Source organism: Lepidochelys kempii, chromosome 3 (assembly GCF_965140265.1).
Source record: "Lepidochelys kempii isolate rLepKem1 chromosome 3, rLepKem1.hap2, whole genome shotgun sequence".
NCBI lineage: Eukaryota > Metazoa > Chordata > Testudines > Cheloniidae > Lepidochelys > Lepidochelys kempii.
Window position 1 is genome coordinate 30,207,677 of NC_133258.1, and position 24,195 is coordinate 30,231,871.

The 24,195-nt window shown below is 42.4% G+C and overlaps 1 protein-coding gene across 2 annotated transcripts in view; it reads right to left on the bottom strand.

Moving 5' to 3' along the window:
* Window positions 1–24,195, bottom strand: part of HPCAL1 (hippocalcin like 1) — a 106,268-nt gene that overhangs the window by 66,417 nt on the left and 15,656 nt on the right. Inside the window, exon 2 of one of the 2 annotated variants that reach the window (XM_073336026.1) lies at window positions 15,957–16,002. The exons of the other annotated variant lie outside the window; for it this stretch is intronic. The gene's annotated coding sequence lies outside the window, so the exon portion shown is untranslated. The remainder of the gene's footprint in view (window positions 1–15,956; window positions 16,003–24,195) is intronic. 2 annotated transcript variants of the gene reach the window in all.

The window sequence follows — 24,195 nt, forward strand, 5'->3', positions numbered from 1 at the left end:
GCTTTGATAAAAGCCTCTTAATTTTGACTCTTGGCCAGTTCTATTTCATTTCAGCAGCTCTACAGACCAAAAAAGCACTACAAATATTTAATAAAAATTGACTTTAGGGTTAAGCCTAGCCACTTGAAGGAATCAATAAAGGCTGAGTGTGTGTATTTATTTTTTTCTTTATTCTAATTTTTGGTTTATCATTATGATCATCCTAGTCGGACCTCCTGTATAATATAGGTCAAAGAACTTCAGCCAAAATGTTCTGCATCAAGCCCATAACTTTTGTTTGAGCTACTGAACATCTTTGAAAAAGGTATTCAACCTTGATTTAAAGACTCCAAGTGACAGAGACTCCACCTCAGCCATAAGTAAGTTGTTCCAATGGTTAACTCCCCTCACTGTTAAAAATGTACATCTTATTATGTCATCTTTCTGTATCATGCAATATGTAACCTGGGGTCTGATCCTGCAACCCTTACTCACAAGGTAGTCAACTTCAATAGGCCTATTTGGGCTGGTAAGGTTTAAAAAACCAGATCCTTAGAAGGCAAGTTTTTTGGGGGCAAGGACCACATCTCTATCCTCTCTGTACAGTATTACGAACACTTATAGCAGTCAACAACAATGAATAAATTAAGGCCCATCCTGTTACTCCTTGTGCCTGGGCAGACTGTTGTGTTTGCATGGAGGCGCAAGGACTTCAGTAAGGCTCCACAGGGGTGCAGCAGGCTGGACAAATGCAAGAAAATGCAGGATCAAGGCCTAATTAAAAACAGCAGAGGTGCTCTACTTCTAGCAGTGAGTCAGAAACAAATTCTCTTTTCCATATGTGACCAAAAAAAAAATCCCCCACTTGCCTCCTTTTTACTCAGCTTTCAGGTATTTAGCACCTAGAAGTACAGACCCTCCAGAAACCAGAGGTGGTCCTTCAAGATCTCAAACACATGCTCTTTGAAATACTGCATTTTAGGCAGAATGTGCAAAGCACCAGTGAAGCTAACTAATGATTTCATGAAGTGATGGGGTAAAATAGTAAATTCTACAACATATTCACAGTCAGATTGCAAAGTACAAGAAACCAAAAGTTTAAAACCTCCTGCAAAATTCTAAAATTAAACTATTCTCAGTGTAACAACGGTCAACCATCTGTTCAAACATTCAGGTTATATTTAAATTTGACCTTCTTCCTATTCTCATCTCCAGGCCCAAATACACTCCACAATAATGTGAAAATATTGCTTAAACCACATCATTGTTAGTGATCACTCTCTGGAGGCTTTTTTCAATAGAGGACTATCTGTAAGAGGCCTGTTCTTGGTAGAAACAGGGTAAGGAAGTGAATGGTGAGCCAAAGGTATCTGAAAGAACTATAGTGTAATACATGACTACCCTCATTATCCAGAGATCTCCAGGAACAATCAAAACCTTCAGATAACCAGGGCTTCAGATGAATTCGGGGCACTTAATCCATCAGGCTTTGACATTCACATGAGTGCTTCCTGGTAAAACCTTCTTGTGCTTTTAGTGGTGATTATATACATTTCCTAGAGATTTGTTTTTTTGTTTTTTAAAGAAATCTGGAGCTATCTGGCTAGAGAAATGATGGTCTGTGGTCAAGGCATCGTAGCAGGATATAGGAGACATGGGTTCAATTCCCAGCTCAGTCAGACTTGCGGTGTGATCTTTGGTTAGTCACACTTTCTCTCTCCCCCCGTCTGTTCCCCATCAGTTAAATCGGGTTAAAAATAGTCTCTCTCCTAGCCATCGTCTATTTATATTGTAAGTTCTCACTATGTGTATGGTCAGTGCCTAACTCAACAGGCTCCCGCTCCCCCCATCTCATGCTACAATAATAATGGATTAAGACACCACCAGAATGCCATATCCACCTCAGGAAGTCCATATGAGAGCATCTTCTCCAGGGAAGCTTAGAAGTGGAGTAACAAATGAGGCAATGCTTCGAACCACCTTGGAAGTTTTCAATAACCAGTTAAGATTAGGTAGGTACACATCATGCAGCCTGCCTGTGGAATGTTGCCAATAATTATACCAACTTCCCTGCATATGTGCAAAGTGTATTTTTGTAAGGCTCACAACTAGGTCAAGCCAAAGGCAGGTTTTCCTGGAGCACTCACATGCCCTTCTCCTTGAAGAAAGACAGTCCAATGGTTAGGGTGCTTCAGGACTTGGGACACTCTGATTCAATTCCCTAGTCCGTCACACACTTCCTATGTGACCTCGTGTAAATCACCTAGGATAGGTCTACAGGCGCTTGGAGGCGCAATTCTCAGCATAGGAAGATATCCATGCACTAGCTGTGTTTGAGCTAGGGTGCTAGCAATGGCAGTGTGGCTGCAGGGGCATGGGCAGCGGCTTGGGCTAGCTATCCTACTACAACCCCATTCAAGATCCTACAAGTGTATGTAGGGAGCTAGCCTGAGCTGCCAGCGCCACTATTTTTAGAGCACTAGCTCAAGCACAGCTAGCATGTGAACACCTGCCCAGGCTGGGAGTGACGTCTCCCAACTGCAGCAGGGATGTACCTTTAGCTTTTCACCGTCTCGGTTACCCCTCTGTGAAACGGGGATACTTGCACTCCCTATCTCACAGGGATGTTGTGACAATAACTGCATTAACAATTGTGAGGCGCTCAGGTACTGTGGTGATAGATACGTAAGAACCCAAGATAGACATGACTATTTCCATGATGAATTTCAACACTCTACATGCAAAAGTATTTCACAGTGTAGAGTTCTTAAGTAGAATTTTTCCTCCCCCACCAAAAAAAAAAAAAAGCGTATTTTGTCCCTTCCCCCCCATTCTCCTCGTAATCAAAAATGCTTGAAGCAAACAAATACCTTAAGCAAGCACACACCCAAAACACCCCTTTCAAGAAGAGCCTGAAAAAGTCAGCAAGAGGTGAAAGCTGACAAAGGGTTGTTAGAATGAAAAGACTTCTGCAACCTTAAATACAATGGTCACCGCAATTCCCACTAGAGAACCTGACACAAGGCAACTCTCAGTGCATTGTCAATTCTGATGGGACATGTTACAAATCATTTCACAGAGCATCACTCAGCACAGGTGATGCCACCTCTTGGTGGGAATATGTAAATAGAGTAGGTACCCTGCAGCTTGATACCAAGAAATCCCCTGGATTGCCTGAAAGGATTATCTATTTGGCTGACTGTCTTGAGATGCCCACTTAACTAATTGGCTGAGGCATTTCCCAAGGATTGGCTGTGCCCCTGGGGAATGTCTTGGGCACTAGGGAAGAAGAGACATACATATTTGACCACCTGGGAGGATGGCTTCAGGTGGGATAAGAGGCAGGTCAGATGCTGCATTGTGGACTCTGTGTTCCCAGGCTGCAGGATGGAAGTGAAATTATGACATTCAAGGGGAAAGACAAAACATTTTTTGACAAACTTCAGGATCATCTTCTGTGGGGTAGAGTGGTAGAAAACCCTTAGCCCACTGCACTGAAGCACCCTATTAATATATTGGATAGTAGGGATGGAAAAAGAAAAGAAGCTATTATGTTCCGGGTTAGAAATCCACTTTGGTACAGGCATGAATATTTGGTATTGGTATCACTTCAAGAAAGTGGGATTATGATCAGTGAACTAATTTGGCAACGTTGCTGTTTATTCTTTTCTCACTAAAAACTCTGGCTTAAAATATACAGAGAGATTGGTAGTTTGACCTTTAGAAGGAACGTAAAAAGCACTGCAACAGAATCACAGAGTACTTTCCAATTTGTAAAAAGCTAATAAACCCCTGTAAAATTTGAAAAATAATAGCCTATGGAAATTATTTTATTGCAAAACTGTTTAGGTAGCTGTCATTAGTTTAAAGGCCCGTTTTTGTTCAATGACTGCAGTTTCTCATTCTCCCAATACCATGCACCATAACTGTCATCACTAAGCCCTGATTTTATGGAAGCCTCCAGCAGTACCATTATACTCAAGGGCCTGCTAGCATTTTCAACATTAACCCACTTCTCTCAGATTTTAGCTCGTCTTTAGGGTAAATCTTAGGCTTTATTCAGACATTTAATTGTTGTACCTGCCTATCTTCTGCATAAGCAAATCATGCATAATATTCCCTGTATGTCACCTGGTCATTCAAGGACCCATCTATATCAAGCCAGGCCTTTAACAGGGGCTGGGAACATGTATGCTACAGTTCATATTTTAATCATGGTGGGGACAAGTGTTGTGTCTTGTTCCAACCAAGTGGGAACTCTGCATAGGGTTCTTATTCTAACCCTCTTCCAACTCTCCATCCTACTGCTTCATCCTATATAATGCGAGGCATAAGAAAGGGGATGGGGATATACATAATTAGAGGATTTTGTTTTTCCTTTTTAAGGTTTTCCTGTTTTACCCATAAGTAGGAGGGGGCAGACTGGTTTTAAATATTCCACAAAACAAAACAATAACTTCCAAGAACCAATTAAGGCCTTGTTTATACTAGAAAATTGTACCACTTTAACAGAGGTGAAAGTAAGCCGGTCCGGTTCGATGTACCGGTAAGAAAGCTGGTACACATCTGTCAGTATGGGTAGGGCCGCTGATGGTGGGGGCAAAAGGGGCAGCTGCCCCAGGACCCAGTGATTTAAAAGGGCCCAGGGCTCCTGGCAGCAGCTGGAGCCCCTGACCCTTTAAATCGCCTCCTTTAAATTGCAGCTGGAGCCCTGGGTGGCACAGGCCCTGCAGCGCTGAAGAGCTAGCTGGGGGAGTCTGGTCCCAGCCCCGCCCCTTCCACAGGCCTAGAGCTGCCCCCCTCCCCCAAACTTTGCCCAGGACCCTGGCCACCCTGCGCACTGGTAAGTCCGTTAAGTTACTTTCACCCCTGCACTTCATTACATGGGTATAGCTAAAGAACTACAACTCTGCCCTAGCGTGAGTGCAGTTATACAGATATAAAGGTACTTATACCAGTATAGCTATTCCTTCACAGAAAGGGAAACAACTGTACTGGTGTAAAGCACCTTTATAGATCAGTATAACTGATCAACACTAGGGCTTGTACTGATTATTTTATTTACTTATTTTATTGAAATAGTTGTATCAATCATACCCATAAGCCCAGTAGTTCTAGTGGTACAACTTTCAAATACAGACCAGGCCTTAAGCTGCTAAGCGACAAGAACATATTTACCTATCACATCATTTACAAAACCCAAGTACTTATGAGCAAGGAAATGACTAGAAAGGACTAAGTTTTCCACTGGAACATACACTGCACACTTTCTTATTCAGTATAAAGAAATGTGTGTTTTGTCAAAGCACAGCAACCCTGAATGACCACTGACTAGCTGGAGTGAGTCTTCAGCTCACATGAGCTTCTTGTTAAAAAGAGAGCGGACCTTTGGACACAGCTATGAATGTAAATGAGAATCTTAGTTTTCAGGGGAGGGGAAAGGTAGTACAGAAAATTCAAGCCAATGGCTAGAGCTGAAGGGGGGGAGTGATAGCTCAGTGGTTTGAGCATTGGCCTGCTAAACCCAGGGTTGTGAGTTCAATCCCAAAGCAGGCCATTTAGGGATCTGAGGCAAAAATTGGGGATTGGTCCTGCTTTGAGCAGGGGGTTGGACTAGATGACCTCCTGAGGTCCCTTCCAACCCTGATATTCTATGAAGTGATGAAGCAACTGGAGTCCAGTTCTTCAGTAGGATGCTGGAAAAACCTGTATCTCATCAACAAAAATGATTAACTTTGTAATTAAGCCTCCATTTTCTTCAAATACAATCAATCAGTGCATGAGTTTTCAAGGAGATTTAACATTATTGAAAGTACAGTAGAACCTCAGTTATAAACACCTGGGGAATGGAAGCCGTTCATAACTCTGAAGTGTTCGTAACATTGAACGAAACGTTATGGTTGTTCTTTCAAAAGTTTATAACTGAACATTGACTTAATACAGCTTTGAAACGTCAATATGCAGAAAAAATGCTTTTTCTTTATTTTAAAAAAAGCACAGAAACAGTTTTATTACCTTGTCAAATTTTTTTTTAAACATTCCCTTTATTTTTTTTAGTAGTTTATATTTACCATAGTACTGTACTGGCTTTTTTTTTGGGTCTCTGCTGCTGCCTGATTGCATACTTCCAGTTCCAAATGAGGTTGTGATTGACCAGTCAGTCTGTAACTCTGATGTTAGTAACTCTGAAGTTCTACACATGAAAGGGGTTGAAATGAGACTTAGGCCTGGTCTACACTGGGGAGGAGATGGCGGGGTATATCTCGATCTAAGTTACGCAACTTCAGCTATGTGAATAACATAGCTGAAGTCGACGTACTTAGATCTACTTATTGCAGTGTCTGACGCTCCCCCGTTGACTCCACCTGGGCCTCCCACTTCAGCGGAGTGCTGGAGTCGACGGTAGAGTGCTCGGCCATTGATTTATCATGTCTAGACTAGATGCGATAAGTCATCCCCCACTGGATTGATTGCTGCTCGTCTATCCAGAGAGTAATGTAGACAAGCCCATACTTTTCTATAGGATGACACAGAATTATTAGATAAGGGTCAAAGTTTCAGATTGGAGTAAATTATATTTTTCAATCTACTTCAAAAACACTGATCATTTTTCTTCAAAACCTTGCAAAAATATTTCCTTTTGCCTTCAGTCCAAGTCTGGCAACTTTCAGATCCAACAAGCTTTCCAAGTCACAGTAATTCATAGATTTTAAAACCAAAGGGGCAATTTATGGATCTTCTATTTTGGCCTCCTGCATAACAAAAGCCATAGATTTCATCCAGTGATTCCTGCATCTAGCTCAACAAACTTGTGGTTATTAGAGAGTGGGATTAAAATAGGGATTTATAAAGGAACACTATTTTTTCAACACTATTATGGAAAGTAATATCACTGCATCTTCATAATCTACCGATTTTATCATCAAGAAATGCTGAAAATTGAACCATTCTATTTCACAGACTGACCTCTGGCTCTGGAGTGCTTCAACCTCTACGACTATAATAATTTATACTGTCTAAAGTGGAATTCGTGCTATGAAACCAAACTAAATGCAAAGCTTATCCAAATGGACATCATCATTTAGAGTTCCTGGCTATTAAAGAGAGAGTTGAAAAGATTCCATTCTGAGGTTTCTACTCCCACTTTAGATTAAGAACAGAAGACAAAAAGGAGTAATAAGAGGTAAACATTTTGAATAGCATGAGGCTTTGTAAATTCTTGCATTTACAAACACACACACACCCAACTGTGGGCCAAATTTGACCCAATCATGTTCATTTAAAGACATTAAACCTAGTGAACAAAATTTTCCAACTCGTATATTGAAAGTTAGGTGCCTAAATATAAATTTTAGGTGCCTAAATTCAGGCAACCAAGGTTAGAAATTTTGGCCAGCAGTTCAGATGAGAGTTGAGTGGAGAAAGGGAATTCTATTTCTTGGAGGATGTTAATATTTCAAAATTTGGTTTCATTCCTATTTCAAAACACCCCCACTTCAAATTTAGGAATTCTCCAAAAAGGGAAAGCTCTGGGGTCCAGGACTCCAGGGCAGTCCACCTGGCAGGCTGCCCTGAAGCCACAAACCCAGAAAGCCCTCGGGTCCTCAATTCAGGGGCCGCCTGCATGGCGGGCTGCACCCAGAGCTGCAGACCCTGGAAGCCTTAGGAGACCAGGCTGCTGAAGAGGCGCAAGTGCAAGAGCTCGGAAGCCCTGCTCTACAGCACCCCATCAAGTGAGCTGTAGAGGAACCTAGGAAACTGGGAGCCTGGCCTTCCAGGCTTTTGGCTCCCCAACATGCCACCAAATGGCAAGGTGGCAGGAAACTACAGAGCATTTCAATTTAGATGAATCTGCATTCACGGATGGAAAATTTTCTACCAGCTCTAGTACTAATGGCTTTCAAGGAAATTGTTCAGTCAAATCTTTCAAACAAATGTGGCCTGATTTTCCAAAGTGTGGTCCCTCTGAAGCATTCGGCACTGGCTAATCTCAGAAGACAGGATATGGGACCAAACAGACCACTGGTCTGAGCCACTATGGCCAATCTTATGTTAAGGTAATATCCCAACAGCCCCTGTTGACTTTACTGAGCCCATTTTCAAAATAAGCAACTTTCCTTTTTTTATTTTAAAAATATTTATTTATTTTTGGTAACTAGCTTTAAATTGCCTAAATCTAAAAATTTCAGCCACAGTTCATACCTGTCCAGGTTTCTTTAAAAGCGGCAAAGAGTCCTGTGGCACCTTATAGACTAACAGACGTATTGGAGCATAAGCTTTCGTGGGTGAATACCCACTTAGTCATGCAGTTGAAATTTCCAGAGGCAGGTATAAATATGCAAGCAAGAATCAGGCTAGGGATAACAAGGTTAGTTCAATCAGGGAGGATGAGGCCCTCTTCTAGCAGTTGAGCTGTGAACATCAAGGGAGGAGAAACTGCTTTTGTAGTTGGCTAGCCATTCAGAGTCTTTGTTTAATCCTGAGCTGATGGTGTCCAATTTGCAAATGAACTGAAGCTCAGCAGTTTCTCTTTGAGGTCTGGCCCTGAAGTTTTTTTGCTGCAGGATGGCTACCTTTAAATCTGCTATTGTGTGTCCAGGGAGACTGAAGTGTTCTCCTACAGGCTTTTGTACACTGCCAGTCATAATATCTGATTTGTGTCCATTTATCCTTTTACATAGGGACTGGTTTCTTTAGTTGCCTTTCCTTTGCATTAATGACTACAATTCTTTTCTTTTGAAATCTTTTGAAAGTTCTGTATTGTTTAATGTGACAGTTCAACCACATCAAGAAATTATGGAAGCCAGTGGTCAGTTCTGGCAATAGGAACAGGACATCAAAGTCAATCTGACATACTATTTGTAGACAGCTCTTACTGTACTTCCCAAGCAGGTCTGACCTCAGCTACCGGGCATGGGCATGCATTTATTTTTCCTCAGGATACAAGCTATTATACGGTGATAACAGTGAAGAACATTATGGAGGTGATCATCAAGAAATTTAGAACCTGGTCCAAACCCACTTAAGTCAAAGGAAAGACTCCAAGTACTTCACTGTGATTTGATCTGCTCCTTAAACATGCACCTCATTTTATATTTTGACTAATCAGAGTCAAGACTTGTTTGTCTGAATTTGTCAGGCAACTCCATAAACATACAGATACATAAAACCTCTACTAGATACAGTTCTAGGAGTGGTTCCCCAAATAACTGGATAATACGACCATGTATTAATATAGTCTGAATGTGTCTTATTCCATTATAGTCCTTCCTTCTCTACACATCCACATTTTTAAAAGGAAAAACCCCCAAACAAACAGAAACCATTGCAGCCAGAGGTTTTAGCTAATCATCCTTGCAAGGGTAATATGATTGCAAGTATGGGACACGATGCTACCACCCTTACCTCACGTGAGCAATCTTTATGCACACGAGTAGCTCCATTAAAATCAATGAGGCTATATGTGAGCATTTAAGTGTTGCAAGACTGCATCCTGTGTTTCCATGCACCATCACACAGTGATGAGAAAATGCTGTACCACAAGCCAAATGTGACTATTTTGTTACAAAACTGGTGAATGTGGTTGAGGTTGTTATGGAAAACAAAATTAACTTACTCACTACTGAAGGAAAAAGAGCGAGCTCATGACTAATCTTTTCAGTTCTTGGTATTGACAGGATTTACACAGCCATACTGATTTTTATAAAAATAGTAAATCGTATTACCTCTATGCTGCAAGACCAAAGATGCACAACGATACCTTAATACAGATTAAATAAAAATAGCACTACCTGAGTCAATCTGAGGATGATAATGCTTTGTAATCTCACACTATTAAAGGATGAACATTTGCATAGCAGTGAATCAACATGAGATACTTGCAGTAGGATACAATTCTCTTTTTGTTTCTTATACTATACCAATATTCATGCAAAATTTGGAAGGAGGAAGGTGTGTGCAGAAGGTTCAGTATGTGGAGAAGAAAAGCACTGCTGTTAGAGAATGCCAAGCTCAGTATCTCCTTTCAAAACATTAGCCCATAATTACATTTTCCAGCAATACTATTGCTATATTACATTTTCAAGCAAGGTGGTCTCTGAGTTAGTGCATTTATCCTTAAAACGCTCCCTGAATAAACTGCAAATTTGTAGAGCTTTTTCAGCATTGAAAAGATCAAGAAGTTTCCAGGAGTTGATATTGCAAGTCCCTTCATTAAAGTGAAAAATATGAAGCATGCATGGTGTGTTGCATATCCATCCTAATTAAAAAATTATTGAATTATTTAAGGAAACATGCAAAAATGTGATATATATTAAGTACAATACAGAAGAGCTTGAATAGTGAAAATATTAACAAAACTGAATTATACAATGAACATGAAGGAAGGGAAGGGAAGGGAAGGGAAGGGAAAGGAAGGGAAAGGAAAGGAAAGGAAAGAAGCTGGATACAGGAAGAGCAGAAATATGAGTAAAAATACATTCTTCATTTAGTAAATAAGACAGGAATGATCCCAACAGAAGATTAAATTGGCCTAATTACTTTGTAATATAGCAGATGGCCAGGTCTGTTATGGTTAAGGTTTATCTATACACATTACTCTCCTACACAATATTCTTCACTTCAATGGTGGTGTGAGCCACTTGTTTATGCTAGGCTTTCAGTACTTAATTTATCCATGTTGGACATCCAGCTCTTGTAGTTCCTACCGAAAGGTGGCAAGAGATAAATACCAAAAACGTAAAGCCAATGGAATTTTCTTTTCAAAAAAATTTGTGGTATATTCTTTACCTTTTTATCAGCTGAAAGGCAAAATGTAGCATGAGCTGCATTGCCACATGGAGGAGGCAGTGGTGCCTTAGGACATGTCTACACATATAGCACTGCAGTGGCACAGGTGCAGTGGTGCATCTGGTGAAGACACACTATGCTGAAAAGAGAGAGCTCTCCCATAGGCATAATAAAACCATCTCTATGAGCAGCAGAAGCTATGTCAGCAAGAGAAGCTCCGCCACCAACAGCACTGTCCACATGGTGTTTATGTTGGTGTAATTTATGTCACTCAAGGGGGCGGTTTATTCTTACCCCTAAGTGACAAATTCTGTAGACAAAGCCTTATACACCTAAGCCAGTCCTCTGGCTGACTTGAGCTGGGGTCTGAGCTAAGAGAAATCAAAGGGAAAGCGATACACCCCAAATGCAAAGACTGAAGAATGGAGTTTGCCAACTGAGTTTCACAATGGGAACTCCAAAGTGGGGGGAAATCTGCAAGAAGAAGAAATACTTATCTTTGTTCTAGCCTTACCACAGAATAAAGTAAAGGTGAAGGAAACTGTTCATGATAGGGAATGAGTGGGTAGCATTAAAAGAGGTGCTCTGGGTCCACCAACTTTTAGGGCTTTAGGAGAAGCAGGCACAAATTAATCTAGTTCTCAGTGAACAAGGGATCATGTTAACTACTGGCAGACTCAGAGGTCATGGGCTGAATTGGCAAGGACCGATATTACCTTCTCATATCCAGAAGTTTCCCACAATCCCAAATCAAGGAGGAGGAAAAATAGGAAGAATCAGAGGTTGCATTGCCTAGGGTGACCAGGATTTAATCCTGAGCTAGGGAGTGATGTTTGTAGGGAATGAGAGTTCAGAGACTCTCCGGAGGGTTTGGACTGCTAGACAGGCATGTTAGGGTCTAGGAACACTCAGGGACATGCAACTACTGGGAAGATTAAATGGCACTCCCCTTCCTACAGGTCCCACCTCTTCCGCCAATTTATGCTTTATCAGAGTCCAAATTATTTGCTTTTCTGCTGCCTCCTCCTTTTGGATTCCATTACACTAGAGGAATATATAGCTACAGTGTGCCAGTGAGCAGAGGGAGAGAAAGAATAGAGCTGTGCGGAGAGGGGGAACAAGTTGTACTGCCGGCCAGGAGAAGATGGGTAAAAAGACTTAATCTAGGAGGGGCTATCCAGTAGGAGTAGTTGTATGGGCAATGGGCAGTTTTTAATTAAACTGGGTGCTGGGGTGCAAAAAACTTCCACACAACTTCCCCAAAAACCCAGACTCAGGAGCACTGATTGCAATTCGAGATAATTCCAGTACAACCAGGGTACCTGGTCACTGTAACCTACCTTCCTGGGCTGTAGATAAAGAGTTTTATTTCCATTACTATCACTGTCAGTCCTGTGATATTTCATGGGTAAGAAGTCAACCTAATACCTCATACACTCTTCCATTTGGTACAATTTTCCAGATATAGGGGCATCTTTACTATCCCTTTAAGATAAGGACAGCTCAGTTTTTGATTAAAGTGTTTAGGAAAGTCAGTTTATTGCCAGGATAAATCTCTCTTGCTCTGGATTCTGCAAGCACTTTTTGACTTCTAGTTCTATCATTCTGAATTCAAGAACTTGCTAGTTCTGGTTGTAGGTTTCAGTGCTGAACCAGAGATCTTTCTCCATACACTCTGGAACTGGAAAAAGACTGGTTAAGCCAAGCAGCCCGTTTACCTGCCAGAAGAAAAATTTGCTTTCGGTGATGTTTGCAGTGTTTTGTCCTTCAGATCTCACAGTACTAGATCTGGCCATTACCAGCTCCACAACGGTGTACACACACCACTGCCTCGCGCACCTACCCTCTCTCAGCCACTCATTCATGCAGATTATAGCAATTCCCTCCTCTATCACCTCTGAGAATCACTCTCACCAAGTCCCCAGTCTATTCAGACTAATGCTGCAAATATGCTCACCACCAAGAATACACAAGACTGCTTTCCCCAAACCTCATCCAAAGAAACCTCCCAAATTCTGTCTCCTGGATTTCAAAACCCTTCGTGGCTCCTATGCCCCTCAATCTATACTATATCTGATCTCATTCTCCCAATACCTTCACTTGCTGCCTCCTCTCAGACCCCAACCCAATCTACTCTGTTGGAGGTTGACCCTCTGCTGCTGCTTCTGACCAGCTATGCAGCTCACCAATCCTAAACAAAACAAAAAACACCAGCTTGATACTCCCCTCATCAACACTACCAACAGCAGCTGTTGGTTCCCCACACTGGTGGTTACCAGTACCCTATGCATCTCCTAGTCTATTAACCCCCCGCCCCAGATCCCCATCATATCTAGCGACCATTGCAATGTCTGTGCATTGTGAGACATTTGCATGAATGACATGCAAACATTATTACACCAAAATAAGCCATCATATCTTACTTACTTACACACACACACACACACACACACACACACACACAGAGTAAATACAGACAAGGCACATCACGGAGTCTCATTGCATTCCTGTTTATACCTGATATCGTGCCTCTGTGAAACATCAAGTCACATGGAAAAATAGATTCTAAAAACAATAAATTAAACCAGAAGGGCCCAATTTTAAAACATTCAGTGTGTCATGTTTCGAGCATCACAAATACATTTCTGGAGGTGTATCATGTAATCATTAAGCTTCTTGCACAACACAATTAAATCTTGTGAAAACCCTATAAGAGCACGTGCAGCATAATGTAATGACAGATTGTTCACCCCATAAATGCCAATTAAATTACAATTCTAAAACTGCCAGTTTTATTCCGAAATCTATTCGCCAAAACAAAATTGAAATTGGAAAGAGTTTAAAGCAGGGATTAAAAAACTTCAATGTGCAAGATCACAAATGCATCATTTGGAATGCATTAATTCAGTACTTATTAACTGGAGATTTACTGGTATGTCAAACCAAACTGTAAGGTTACAGATAGCAGAATGCAGATGAATTTTATTCTATTCTGAAAAAAATACACAAAGGTAGAGCTTCGTTAATCAAACTTGACACAGAGAGCTCATCAGTAAAATTCTAATACAAAGCTGTATAAATGCAAGACTATTAACACTGCACAATAGAAGTCAAGAAATACAGAAGGAAAGGTTCCTATACCAATGTTAATTGAGCTGTTCTGCTCACGTAGGCCCCAATTCAGCACACATTTTAACCACATGACTAACTTTAAGTGCATAAAGAGTCCCAGTGGGACTACTCATTTGCTTAAAGTCAGGCATATGGTTAAGTAGATTGTTCAATCAGGGCCTATACCATAGCACCCAATCTGGAAAGCACATAAGCACATGACTAAGTACTTCCCTGAATTGGGACCATAATGTTTTTCCTATTCAAACATACATCTTAATATATTACTGTTTAGGCTATACAACATATACATTGAAGTGTGCAATGTGGAGAGTTACTATTCCTCTACGAAACCACCAACACAAAATTTGAACTTTTTTTCCAAATCGAATAAAGTAATTTCAGGTACTACATATGCCTCTGAGTGCCCCACAAACTTTCAGGGGGTTACAATATATTTCACCTGCCATGTTTTTCCAAAATCCTGTAGCTTGTGAAAATCCTATATAAAAGACAGGAAAAATTAACATTTTCTAAAGCACCTCAGTGACTTCGGAGCCCATGGGCTGGTCTACACTGAAAGCTGTACCAGTGTAATTATGTCAGTGAGAGGTGTGACTTTTTGCTGATATAGTTAGTGCAGTAAAAGCCCTAGGATGCACACAGTATAAAAAGTGCTTTATACTGGTACTACATTTCCTGAACCAGAATAAGCTATATTGGTATAAGCACTTCTATATTGACATAACTGTGCCCACATCGGGGAGTTGGGAGAAGAGGGGTTTGCTGCTTTAACTACACACATATCCGTAAAGGTGTTAGCCATCGGAGATGTCTACTTAGACTTAAGCCACAAGTTCAAATCCTAGCAGGCTTGACTCAATCTTTTGTCCTATGTAGAAAATTAGGGTGTCATGCATTATGTGTGGAGGTCTTTGTGAAAGAACTTAATTGATGTCCTGTCTGTTCTGCATGGACAAATGTAATGGCTCTTTAGTAAGAGTACAGGTTCTTGGCAGAAATTCATCCCATCCAACATGGACACACAGAATATTGTGCAGCATGCTGTGCAAAAGAGGTTGCTGCATTTCAGTTGTGCTGTGCGTGGACACTCGTGAAATACACTGGGATCTTCTGTAAAATAAAAATATATATTTATTTTACAGAAGGGGAGGTAGTCCAGTAATTAACTAAGGTTGAATTTCCCAAGTGTTTTAATCTATCTGAACACACGATCACTTTAATAGCTTGTATCCTGTGCACTGGGGAAATGAAACGCAAGGATAAACTTCCTGAGCAATTAATGTGTAATGATATAATTGTGTTAACCTTATTGGGAAAAACTTAGCATTGAAAGACGAAATGCAGTAGCAACAACTACACATTTATTCAGAAACAGTAACAGAGAATACTACTGACCAGATCCACAACTGGTAGCTAAACTGATTCACATCAGTTTAAGAGCTGGCTCTGCATGTGCATAATGTGGCCACATTAACATTTCTGTAGGAACCTTACCTTTTCACATTTGCTGACTATTTTAATGTTTCGTTTACCTAATTTTAACTACACAGAGATGTACGGCATACATGAGTATACTATGAAGACACAAGTCACATTAGTCAGAGGCAAGAGTGAGTTATTCCAAACTTTAAAATTCCATTCTATTCAATTTAAATAGGTTAGTTATGTTCTCAAGGAAGTCGTCCTTTGAAATGGAAAGGAGGACTTTGGCCTCATGGGGCAGCATAGACTATTAGATCTGAATAAAATCTAATTTGTACAAATTTCCCCCACTGGAGATATATTAGCTTAAAAAGATAAAACTTAATTACTGAATTCTCAGGAAATTCATTCTGGTGTGAAGATAAAAGTTTGTAACATTGATGTAAAAAGACCAGACTTGTTCTTCAGGTCAACAATTAATGGCATCCTGTCTATAAGTGTCACCCCAAATTTTGCTCAATGCAGAGGATTAATACTTGCTGCAAGCCAAGTTTTGAGGCTTACATTTTCTGTTCTTTCAGATCACTAGGTGCTTTGAATGGGGCAGAAAAGGGGGAGAAAATCACCCTTACCTCTTATCTTGAATCTCTTCAGAGCAATTTAGATGCATTCACTTGCCTGAAAGAAAAAGCATAAGACATACATACTTGACCTAGAGTTTTCCCCTAAGTCTCAGTCTTTGGGACAAATCTTGTTTTTGGCCCCCCTGTGCAAATCTCTTAGGTCAACAGGGCTGCACACATGTAACAGAGATCAATATCTAGCCCTTAGTGTGAAAATTCTGTGAGTGTTATTCAGTAGTCATTCCAAATGCATACAGTGGGGGTGGGGGAACCTACAGCCCGCGGGCCGGATTTGTCCCGCTGCTTCATTTCAGCAGGCCTGCAACAAGTCTCAGCACCACGGGCCAGAAACCCTTAGCCTCGGCACACCCCCCGCGGGACTGGAGCCATGAGCGCCAGCTCACCCTGCTGCGGGGGAAAGCTGGGGTTGCCAGGCTGTTAAAGTTTGGTCAGCTCAGCGCAGCTCCCAGAAGCAATTAGCATGTGCCTGCGGTCCCTGGGCAGAGAGGCCATCAGGGAAGCTTTGCGTGCTACCCCCGCCCCCAGTGTCGGCTCTGCAGCTCCCACTGGCCAGGAACCGTGGCCAATGGGAACTGTAGGGGCGGTGCCTGCAGGCATAGGCAGTGCGCACCAAGCAGAGCCCCCAGTCTCTCCGCCTAGGGGTGGGACATGGAGGCTGCTTCTGGGAGCAGCGCAGAGCCCTGGCAGGCAGGTAGCCTGTCTTAGCCCCGCTGCGCCACCGACCAGGAGCCACCTGAGGTAAGCGCCGCCCAGCCGGAGCCTGAACCCCAAACCCCCTGCCTCAGGTCCAAACCCCTCCCACATCCTAACTCCCTTCCAGACCCCACAGAGGTCGGAACTCCCTTCCGCGCCCAACCTCCCTCCCAGAGCCCACACCCCGCACCTCCTCCCACAGCCCAAGCCCCTGCCCTAGCCCTGAGCCTGCTCCCTCACTCCAAACCCCTTAGCCCCAGCCTAGAGCCCCCTCACGCACTGACCCGCTCATTTATGGTCCCACCCTGTAGCCTAGGGGAAACCCTGAGCTGCCGCCCCCCTGCAGGGCTGTCTGGCCCACAACTGATGTTTTCTGTGGGTCAGTGGCCCCGACGGAAAAAAAGGTTCCTCACCCCGGCATACATCTATTAAATTTTACAACCTAAACGTACGTTCTATTTGTCCTGAAATACAGAAAACTGCTAGGGAATTGATCAGTATGTAAATTTCTCTTATTGTGCATGAAAAATCAATTCTACTGGCCTTCGAAGTCCACTTGTACCATCCTCCCTGCTTGATGCTGTTATACGTTCTTCAGAAAGAACGAGTCAATTTTAGCTCAAAGAAAAATCCCAACATGCAAGCATCGGTCTTGAACCTCCAAATATTATTTGTCCAGATCTAGGAGTAAAAGAAAGGCAACCAAACTACACGGACACCAGTTTCGTTTTCTGGAGCCATTAATGACATTATAAAAGAAGGTTAGAAATGGCTTCTCTTACAATCCGTTATCTTACTTCAACAGAACAGAGACTACTATTAGTTTGTATCTCTGCAGAGCCTGCCAGGCAAGGATCCTAAAGCTCTTTACAAACATTAATACAGAGTTTTTTTACCCAGAAAAAGTAGTATTAAAAGATTCCAGGAAGTCCACTAGGAACTTTGCTATTACTATAGATTTTACATAGAAGGTGCTCAGATACTACAATGAGGGGTGGCAGAATAAAACCCTCAGATAATTAATTTAGCCTCACCACCCCTGTGGCAGCAAGTATTTATTTCCATTTTTCAGTCAGAGGGCCAGGTGAGTTTATAAATCAAATAAAGCCCCCACTAAACTCAATAGAATGACTTCAAGTGGGAGTTAAATCAGGCCTTAAATTACCTTCCCAAAGACCCAAAGTCAGTGGTAGAGGAGGAAACCAAAACAGCTCATCTGACTCTTAGTCATGTGCTTTTGCCATAGAACTATCCTTCCTCCCCCACTTACTGTAATAGCGTAAGTTACAGAATACTGTATTTGACCACTTAATTAGCAACTTTGAATTAAAAGCTATGTCCACCTTCTGGATTAGAATACACACAATCATTTAAATATATGGGGTGCGTGTGTATTTCTTCTTCATTTTAAAAGGGTCTTCAGGAGAAGTACTGGATATTGTTTCCTAAAATCAGAAGTCCTGATTCCAATCCTAAAAAGCCTAGTTTAGCCCGACTCCCTCAGGGAACGGACGGCCAGGATCCCCTGGGGGACTAACTTGAAGGGGAAAGGAGTCCAGGAGAGCTGGCTGTATTTCAAGGAATCCCTGTTGAGGTTACAGGGACAAACCATCCCAATGAGTTGAAAGAATAGTAAATATGGCAGGCGACCAGCTTGGCTTAATGGTGAAATCCTAGCGGATCTTAAACATAAAAAAGCTTACAAGAAGTGGAAGGTTGGACATATGACTAGGGAGAGTATAAAAATATTGCTCGGGCATGTAGGAATGATATCAGGAGGGCCAAATCGCACCTGGAGCTGCAGCTAGCCAGAGATGTTAAGAGTAACAAAGAAGGGTTTCTTCAGGTATGTTGGCAACAAGAAGAAAGCCAAGGAAAGTGTGGGCCCCTTACTGAATGAGGGAGGCAACCTAGTGACAGAGGATGTGGAAAAAGCTAATGTACTAAATGCTTTTTTTGCCTCTGTTTTCACTAACAAGGTCAGCTCCTAGACTGCTGCGCTGGGCATCACAAAATGGGGAAGAGATGGCCAGCCCTCTGTGGAGATAGAGGTGGTTAGGGACTATTTAGAAAAGCTGGACGTGCACAAGTCCATGGGGCCGGACGAGTTGCATCCGAGAGTGCTAAAGGAATTGGCGGCTGTGATTGCAGAGCCATTGGCCATTATCTTTGAAAACTCGTGGCGAACCGGGGAAGTCCCGGATGACTGGAAAAAGGCTAATGTAGTGCCAATCTTTAAAAAAGGGAAGAAGGAGGATCCTGGGAACTACAGGCCAGTCAGCCTCACCTCAGTCTCTGGAAAAATCATGGAGCAGGTCCTCAAAGAATCAATCCTGAAGCACTTGCATGAGAGGAAAGTGATCAGGAACAGCCGGCATGGATTCACCAAGGGAAGGTCATGCCTGACTAATCTAATCGCCTTTTATGATGAGATTACTGGTTCTGTGGATGAAGGGAAAGCAGTGGATGTATTGTTTCTTGACTTTAGCAAAGCTTTTGACACGGTCTCCCACAGTATTCTTGTCAGCAAGTTAAGGAAGTATGGGCTGGATGAATGCACTATAAGGTGGGTAGAAAGCTGGCTAGATTGTTGGGCTCAACGGGTAGTGATCAATGGCTCCATGTCTAGTTGGCAGCCAGTATCAAGTGGAGTGCCCCAAGGGTCGGTCCTGGGGCCGGTTTTGTTCAATATCTTCATAAATGATCTGGAGGATGGTGTGGATTGCACTCTCAGCAAATTTGCGGATGATACTAAACTGGGAGGAGTGGTAGATACGCTGGAGGGGAGGGATAGGATACAGAAGGGCCTAGACAAATTGGAGGATTGGGCCAAAAGAAATCTGATGAGGTTCAATAAGGATAAGTGCAGGGTCCTGCACTTAGGACGGAAGAACCTAATGCACAGCTACAGACTAGGGACCGAATGGCTAGGCAGCAGTTCTGCGGAAAAGGACCTAGGGGTGACAGTGGACGAGAAGCTGGATATGAGTCAGCAGTGTGCCCTTGTTGCCAAGAAGGCCAATGGCATTTTGGGATGTATAAGTAGGGGCATAGCGAGCAGATCGAGGGATGTGATCCTTCCCCTCTATTTGACATTGGTGAGGCCTCATCTGGAGTACTGTGTCCAGTTTTGGGCCCCACACTACAAGAAGGATGTGGAGAAATTGGAGAGAGTCCAGTGAAGGGCAACAAAAACGATTAGGGGTCTGGAACACATGACTTATGAGGAGAGGCTGAGGGAGCTGGGATTGTTTAGCCTGCAGAAGAGAAGAATGAGGGGGGATTTGATAACTGCTTTCAACTACCTGAAAGGGGGTTCCAAAGAGGATGGCTCTAGACTGTTCTCAATGGTAGCAGATGACAGAACGAGGAGTAATGGTCTCAAGTTGTAGTGGGGGAGGTTTAGATTGGATATTAGGAAAAACTTTTTCATTAAGAGGGTGGTGAAACACTGGAATGCGTTACCTAGGGAGGTGGTAGAATCTCCTTCCTTAGAGGTTTTTAAGGTCAGGCTTGACAAAGCCCTGGCTGGGATGATTTAACTGGGAATTGGTCCTGCTTCGAGCAGGGGGTTGGACTAGATGACCTTCAGGGGTCCCTTCCAACCCTGAGATTCTATGAAGTTAGTCTGTATATTTAGCATGAACCATTAAATCTATTGTCAATGAAAAGGGAGGTATAACTGAATTAGCAGAACCAGCTTATGGCAGAAATTTAATTACAAGGCAGAATTAAAGGATGATAAATCAATTTTTGGAGGCTGGACAAGAAAGGGTTGTTGTTGGATTAGATACTAGTATCAAGGCAAATGGTAGATTACAAGTTACCAATCTGATGGTTCTACAAAATCATTTTTAGTGTTATACCTATTAAGAGGCTGTTTTGACAGACCAAAGGAAAGAAGGCAGTACATTATGAATGACCCCTTGATGTAGCTCCTATCACACTTTGCTATATAGGGCTGGATGAATGCAACCACTGCATCTCAAGTCACACACATTACTCAACCTGAACATATCCAAATGATCCCTTTAAATTCTAAAATGCCTGTTAACTAGTAATTCTATCTAACACACAGAATCCAAGGTCTTCAGCATTAAAAGTCCAAGTCCCTACCACTTGAGCTGAAAGAGTAACTCCTTTAACCATAAAGAAATAGCAGGCTTTTATCCTCAGTGAGAGCCAACTATCAGAAGGAAACTGGAGCAGAAGTTGCTAGCCTACTGCTTGTAAGTTATACAGACAACCCTGACTTTGGGGAAGGAGTGTCCTGAATATGGACCTGATTTGAACTGAGTTTTCGTATGTACCACCCATAACCCTGAACACTCCATAACAGCCACATGGGGTTTTCAACACAGCCAGGGTTAAGCACAATGTATATTTGTGCTTCAATTCTGTTGTTTCTATATAAGGGGTTAAGCATCCCTTTTAAGGTACTAGGATTTGCGAGAGATTGTACTCACTCACTGCTGTTACCTGCAGCATTTTATTATGTACTCTGAAGCTGTTCCATCCATGTTTCTTCATTTCTATTCATGGCTATTATTCTTATAGAACACGCCTCTCAAAATGATGGAGCTTGAAATGTACTTAGCTCTTTTTTCCTCATTAACAGCTACTGCTTCACCCTGCACTGCTCCAATGTTTATTCATTTTCCCTTTGCTGAGAATATTCTCAAATCAATAGGAGTAGTAGGCATTAAGAAGACACTTACTCATGTCTTGAAAGTTCAGCTTTAACAGTCAAACAGCATTAGGGCAAATCAGTACGGTTATTAACGCTACCTTTACAGTCAAGTTTCTCACTAGCTCATCTTCTTTCAAAAGTGCTGTACATGCCAGCAAGCTTCCTTCAGACATTATAAAGCAGAGGCTGTGTCTATGTTCTCATCTAGCAAAGCTTGCTCACTTACAGTTCTTATTTTGATTGGGATCTGCTGGCATCCCACATGTTGCTCTTCTTGAATGCAAACAAGTACTCTAAGCCCTGAGAACGAGGTACTCCCTTCTCTATTTTTGTGGTCATGTCAGGAACACTCCAGATATCAAAGAGCTGCAACTCTCCTACCATGTGATCACCTTTTCTTTTTTAACATGGCACTTTCCTTGGCCAGTTCTACAGCTCCTCTAGCGCCTCTCTCTCCTTCCAGTACTCCACTCCTGTGCACACTGCTATCCAAGCATTTACACTATACTCACACTCGTCCCCTAGGCCAGACGACACACTGCATCTGTTCAATACATGCTAGCCAGTCACCTGCTCCTCTAGATCCCTCTGCTGGCCCAACTTCCCCTCACGACATTTCCCCCAACTCTCCTCTTTAAAAGAGTGCCCTTAAAATTGCTACATCCACAATCTATCATGGGCCTATTGGGCAATAGGGCCATGTGAGCCCATGTGAGGTGTAATTCACAAGGTCAGCATCAAGCAGCCGGTAAAGAGATTCATGCTCCCTGCAATAAATGCTGACATGCTAACCCTACATGTAAAGCTCCAGAGGAGCTGAGAAGCCACTCAGGGTTTTTCCCCCCACAAGTTCTACCAATTTAGGGGGGTGGGAGTGGGAAAGAGGGAGAAGCGATAAGTTGTGGCCAGTTTGCCCTACCCCGCTCAAGAGCTTTCACCCCAAGTCCATTTCCATTCAGAAATGTGCTCTACCCCAATGTCATAATGATAATGATAATGATAAACCCCAATGATAATGTCATAAAGAGCAGTTAATACTCCACAGCCTCCCCCCCCCCCCCCGCCATGCACGCATGCAGCGGAGTCAGTACTACATGGAGGGGTTGAGCAGCAGGAGCCATTAATCCTTCCTTCCTCCGGTCTGGACAGTAACATGCCACATTTTCTATTTATTGAGGCCCTGATTACCATAGTATCTGAGCATCTGAGTCTTCCTAGTGTATTTATCTGCTCAGCTCCCTTGGAAGGTACTATTACCCCACTTTACAGACCTGGAACTGAGGCACAGAGACACCAAGTGACTTGCCCAAGATCACACAGGAAGTCTGTGGTGAAGCAAGCAACTGAATCCTGGTCCCGTTGAGTCCCAGGCTAATAGCCTAACCACTGGGTCATGTAAGAGCTATCCGGAAGATAGACAAAGCATGAGGGAAAACACCAATTCAGTGAGTTGCAGAACACCAATGATATTAGGCATTAGCTATGGAGATGGATCCAAGACATTCCTTACAGATTTTGGTGGTTAATTTGGAAGACCACTTACACCCGCTGAATAAATGGACGGATTCCCATGCTACTTTGTTTTCTCATGCTTTAGAATAGTCTGTGTTTTCAGTCAGAACACAGATGTGTCCATCAATGGCCAATTCCTCATCTTCAGTTTTTCTCCTTCTGTCATCTGCATACAAAGCATTCCATCATTAACCTTTGCAACATGAAGTGTATTACAGGCACCCGCTGTGACGGGTGAGATCACAGAAACCCCTTTGGCCACCAAATATGCCAAGACTGCTACTTCCCCTGCTTTCCCTGACAGCTTGGGACTCCAGTACCCTGTCTTGCTGAGCCAGACATGCCAGTCTGCTCCAACACAGACCCAGGGTCTGAGCCACATGCCCCAAAGCTTCAGACTAACTGAAAGCAACTTAGGAAGTGTTCCTGTCTTTGACACTTAGATGCTCAACTTCCAATGGGGTCTAAACTTAAATAAATGCATTTTATCCTGTATAAAGCTTATACAGGATAAACTCATAAATTGTTCATCCTCTATAACACTGATAGAGAGATATGCACAGCTGTTTGCGCCCCCAGGTATTAATACATACTCTAGGTTAATAAGTAAAAAGTGATTTTATTAAATACAGAAAGTAGGATTCAAGTGGTTCCAAGTAGTTACAGACAGAAAATGAATTACCAAGCAAAATAAAATAAAACACACAAGTCTAAGTCTAGTACAGTAATAAAACTAAATACAGGTAAAAACCTCACCCTTAGAGGAGGAATTCCAGTAAGCTTTCTTTTACAGATTAGTCTCCTTCTAGTCTGGGACCAGCAATCACTCACACCCCCTGTAGTTACTGTCCTTTGTTCCTTTCAGATAGCCTCTCCACCTCCAAGGATATCTCCGTAGCCAGCTGAAGACAAAATGGAGGGGTCTCCCATGGGCTTAAATAGACTCTCTTCTGGGTGGAAATCCCCTCCTCTCTCCTATGTAAAGTCCAGCTCCAAGATGGAGTTTCGGAATCACATGGGCAAGTCACATGTCCATGCATGACTCAGTTTTTTACAGGTAGCAGCCATGGGTCACATGCTACCTTGAACATCCTCAGGTAGACTTCTTATGTGGATTGGAGCATTCCAAGATCCATTGTCCCTGAAGTACTTCTTGACTGGGTATTTAATTTGCACACTCTTTTCTCAAGAAGCTGAACAAATGCTTTACAAAGGCTACTTAAAATTCAAGCCAGTACATAGCCAATATTCATAACTCTGAATACAAAAATGACACATGCATACAACTAGGACTAACAGATTCAGTAGATCATAACCTTTACAGAGATACGT